The following is a 5,077-nucleotide window of genomic DNA, read 5'->3' as shown; positions in this document are numbered from 1 at the left end:
AGACTAGAAAGAAGAGCGGAAAAGATAGATGCATGGAGGGGGATGAAGCAGAAAAAGTGAGAGGGGAGGAAAAGAAGAAAAAGGCAAATGAGGGAAGGAGATAAGAAGGGAAGAAGAAGACTGGAAAAAGGAGGAAGTAGCAGGTTGCCTCCTACCTGAAGCAAGAGCATAGGGCGGCGGTTGCAAGTTGAAGCTAAAGAAAAGGCTTTGGATATGGGTTTTTAGAGAGAGAAACTAAGAGAGAGAGAGAAAAAGAGAGAGAGAGAAAAAAAAAACGCAATTGTCAATATCTTTTATTTCATTTTCAAACCATTTACATAAACTGGTAAACTGAATAATAACTCTCTTTACCATCTCCTCAATTTTCTATTGTTTTGTTATTCATTTTTCTTTTAAGACCGTATGTATTTAAACCCTAACATCACATATATTATTTTAAAAGAAAAGACATATTATTTATATATTATATTGTAAATTTAATTTATTTATATTAAATTTACATAAATCCGGCTAGTCCGCCTAGGCACTAGGCGCTAGCTCGCCACTCGACTAGCGCCTAGCGTCTTTTAGAACCTTCCACAATTGTGTGCTTTCCAGTTACCAACTTCCTCTTTCCTTCACTATCCACAAGGCTCATTCTCTTGCACACATCCAACCCAATTGTCACATACTTTGTCACCCCATTCTTCACCTCCACCCTTTTAAATTCTACCAACTACAACTTTGGTGCTCCCATCAACCTCCCCGAGCTTGCCGGCTTCCAAAACACGATCACCACATGGCCCCAATCCCTTGACCAGTTGTTTTTCATGCTGACAAGAAGGTTAAATTTTAAATTTGTGCAGTGTATTTTTGACACACCAACTAGTTTGCCTTCTGAGTTAGAGTCTGAAACGGGTTGAGAGGTTGACTTGGAAAATCGAAGGTTATTATGATGAGTGGGGGTTAAATGAATGTGTAATGAGGAAGGTGAAAACACTAATAGGAAAAACTATTTGGGCGACAGATGTTTGTGCGACAAAGCAAAATCCATCACGCAAGTGAGTTTTACAGAACGAAACAATAGCGTTGTAGCACAAGATTGGTGCCATTTTGCATGACAGAGCTCTTTGTCATGCAATACAGTTTGCATGATGCAAAAAATATGCTTGTCGTGCAAGGTCAGTAAGAAAAGCGTGGGTAATTTTTTTTGGCACGAAAAAAAATACGCGACGAAACTTTTCCCGCGGCAACCTTGGGTGACAAAGTCATCGTCGTGCAAAGTTCTTTCAATTTTTGGGTCAGAACATACAATGCATGGTAATCAGCGGAGCACTTTGCGCGGCAAAGGCTTCGTCGCGCAAAGTCTAATTTGTTTTTTAGTCAGAGCATTTAGTGCATGTGAATCAGAGGAATCAATACTATATTTAGTGCAAAGGTTTGCGCGACAAAAGGCTTCGTCGCGCAAAACCCCTAACCTTCCTATTAATATGCGCGTCTGCTTTCCTTATTCTTCACAATTCTCTTTGTGCTTGAATGGAGGATAAAACTGGGAGCAGGGCATGCCCTCCAGGCCCTATGATATGAGGCAATATGTGGAGTTTGCGCATGCAATTGGTGTAGCAATGTAGAATAATTGTCCTACTGCTGAGTGGTATCCTTGGAAATATGTGCCCGAGAATGTGAAGAAGGCAGTGATGGATCAGTTATTAGTAAGTGTGACAAATGTTGAAAATAAGAAATTTTGTGAAATTTTTTGTTATATGTTGGAATTAATTATTTGCATATATGTGTAACAATGTAACTATACCATTGATGATACGAATGAAGAGTTGATGAAGTTAATGGAGATGGCTTCTCCATCAGAAGGGGGGTTACAAGTGCTGGCGTTATGAAGTTGAGCAGAATGGAGGACCAGTGAAACAGTAGTTTTAAATTTATGTTTTTGAGGACAATTAGGCTTTAATTCATGTTTTGTTGTTTAAAAAATTGCATGGATTAATTCAATTTATTCAAGTTTTTAATTATTTTTAGAATAAATATTATAATTGAATATTTGTTTGTAATTATGAAGTTTATGTAAATATATATACTAAAGATCTATATTTACGTAAACTTCGTAATTACAATCAATTACATTCGTAGCGCAAAGGCCGCAAAAAACGTGGTTAACTTTACTGCCATATTTCGAATCTATATGTTTTGCGTGACGAAACCTTCGTCGTGTCAAGTGATGAAAGTTTGTACGACAAAGGCTTCGTCGCACAAAGGTCATTCAGTTTTGGGTTAAAGCATTCAATGCATGTGAATTAGAGGAATCAGGATCATATTTTGTGCGGATGTTTGCGCGACAAAGGTTTCGTCGCGCAAAGTCCTTAACCTTCCTATAAATATGCGCTTCTGCTCTCATGGTTCTTCACAATTTGTTCCAGAAACGCTTTACAATTTTTCAGATTATCATCAATTTGTTCTTTGATTGTTGGTATAATGGGCGATGGTGGTGCGCGTTCATCAAAGACAATGGATGGCGAAGGTTCCAAAAAAGGTTTGCGCTATAAATTTTGCATTTTGTATAAAGTTTTTATTTAGCTTAAGTATTATGAATATATATATATATATATATATATTTGTTGATAGACAAGAAGAAAAGAGCTGCGGTACGGGTTCGACACACTTACGGGTTGTGAAGTCAGATATGCGCACTAGTTTTTGGTTCGACGTTGGAGTATTGTTGTGTGACAAATATGTTGCAGATTTGGAGTCTAGGAAAGCCATCCTTGAGGAGGTGAACATGCACATGATTGATGAGTTAGCTGTATATGTTAAGTTATTAGTTAAATAATAATTATGTATAATAGTGAGATTTTTATTTATTAATTTTCGCATGACAGCCTAATTGGGACATTCGTAAAAATAACCCAAATTTGATGAAGACAATCGATAACATGTTCAAGCCTCGTATCTAGGAGTGGAAGTTTGATAATCAACGTGAGGCTGAACTACAGCGAGAACCAGAACTATCGGTGGAGGAGTAGAATAGTGTTTTTTATTTTAATTTTAGTGCTTATTTAATAATGAGATATGAATTAGAACTTTTTTATTATGAACGGTTTACTTAAATATGTCCTTAATGTTTATTTTGAATAAAATTAATGCATTTTAATAAATATTTATATTAATTAATTATGCATAAATGGTTTAATGAAATAAGTTCTTGATTTATTAAGTATTTATGTGGTTTGAAAAAAATTGAAGACTAAATGGAAAAATTCAATTCATTTTTCAAAAAACGAGTTTTTTTAATAAAAAAAGGTAATGCGTGACGAAGTATGTTCGTCATGTAAAGGGTTATAAAAAACACGACAAAGCGTGGTTGGATGGCGCCAAAAGTGGAAGCAGCATGTTTTGCGCATCGGTGCTTTCGTCGCGCAAAGTCTTATCACTTTACTGAATTTAAACAGAATGCAGAAGCTGCAAAACACTTGCAGCAACTGCCTTTATGCTGGAATTTCCAGCTTTTGAATCTGTGTTGCCGTTAATCTTGGAGGTATACTTTCTTAACAAACTTATTTAATTTCCATTCATTTAAATTGTGTGTATGTAGTTTATAATTGTTGTGAGTTTATTATTTGTATGCAAACATTTTTGTATGGATGTACAAAAAAATGGTATGCAATGTTTATATGAGCTTAGTTTCTCGTTTGAGAATTAGTTGGATTTCACGAATGAATGCGAAAGCATGATTGCGGTCTAATTAATTCTTGAATTGTCCCAAAATATTAGACAGTTTGAGAATGCATAGTTACATGTTGTATTTTGAGGTTCACGCATTAGAGTTTAAACATGGGAAATTTGGTAGCATCTCTTTGCCTTCTTCAGGTGCATTGTAGTTTTTTGTATCTACGTCGTGCACTTAAAGAACTGTAGGGAGATGCTACCGAAGTTTTCCCATGATCGAACTCTAATGTGTTGGAACCATAAATTACAGCACGTAACTGTGCATTCTCGAATGAGATAAGACCCATACCGGAGGCATAAGGTGGCATAACATTATTGAAATTGTTGTAACCCTTGTAAATTGTTTATGTTTGCAGGTGATATAAACAAACAGTTGATAGGGGTGGGCATTTGGAATCGAAAACCGAAACCGAAACACGAACCAAATCAAACTTCACCAAACGGTTTGGTTTTGCGGTTTTGAAACAGTTTCGGTTTTGAAACCGAACTGCAATGTAGGAAATGGTTTGGTTTCGGTTTTGTCTTTTGAAAACCGTATCGAAACCGAAACCAAACCGAAACCGCATGACTTTATTAAATGTTAAATTCTAATTGGTTATTTAATTGAGTCCATACATTTAGTATGGACTCAACAACATCATAATATAGATTGTGTTCCTCTTTTATTTGCTTTCCAATCATCTGTAACAAATTAAATCCTTGAGTTTTAGTCAAACCTCCAGTTCCGAAATTTTCATAGTTTTAAAATTGGAAGGTTCAAAATGTGTAGATTCAATTCTTTGATATCATAAATCTCATAACTCTACTTATAGTGGCTTAATAGGGTACAAGTAATTTATAGCTAATGCTAGTTCTGTTGGTCTTGCGGACGAGGAAAATTTGCCTCTCATGGGGTCTATATTCCCATGTTACTATAGCTCTCAATGCACTATGCCACGTGATGAAAGCTAGATGAACATGAAGATATACACCCCGTTACAGGGGAGTCCTTCTCCTTAGGGAAGGAAAGAAAGATGAATAGAGGTGGAGTATATCATACGGAGTATGTAGATACGTAGTTTCAGCATTTTCAATGCTGTGAGTCTGTGACAACATTGCTCGGAACAATTATGATTTGATTTTGATATAGTTAGATGATCATCAAGATGGTAGTGTGTTGGAATACAGAACTGTCTAAGAAGATATTCTTGAGGCGAATGTGGCATCTCCAGTTGGTTTATTGAGGATTATGGATATGGCACATTGATAGCATGATGTGCATGAAGTAGACAATATGAACTGAGTGCATTTCTTATATTTATTCTTTGATATCCTTAAGCAACTTATGAATTAGTATCCCTTACTTCGTTCATAGGTTACA

General features: G+C 35.9%; 1 long non-coding RNA gene across 2 annotated transcripts; it reads left to right on the top strand.

Annotated features, from left to right (window-relative positions):
* Window positions 1-1,514: 1,514 nt before the first annotated feature.
* LOC114827276 (uncharacterized) lies at window positions 1,515-3,146 on the top strand. Of its 2 annotated transcripts, XR_011572273.1 has the most exons (4): window positions 1,515-1,691; window positions 2,433-2,524; window positions 2,617-2,764; window positions 2,871-3,146. It is a non-coding gene; the product is annotated as an uncharacterized lncRNA (long non-coding RNA). The 2 variants fall into 2 exon arrangements; XR_003776472.2 differs by lacking the exon at window positions 1,515-1,691 and having other exon boundaries at window positions 2,147-2,524.
* The last annotated feature ends 1,931 nt before the right edge of the window (window positions 3,147-5,077 follow it).

Source organism: Malus domestica, chromosome 10 (assembly GCF_042453785.1).
Source record: "Malus domestica chromosome 10, GDT2T_hap1".
In the NCBI taxonomy this organism is placed as follows: domain Eukaryota; kingdom Viridiplantae; phylum Streptophyta; class Magnoliopsida; order Rosales; family Rosaceae; genus Malus; species Malus domestica.
This window is presented reverse-complemented; position numbering and strand designations above follow the sequence as displayed.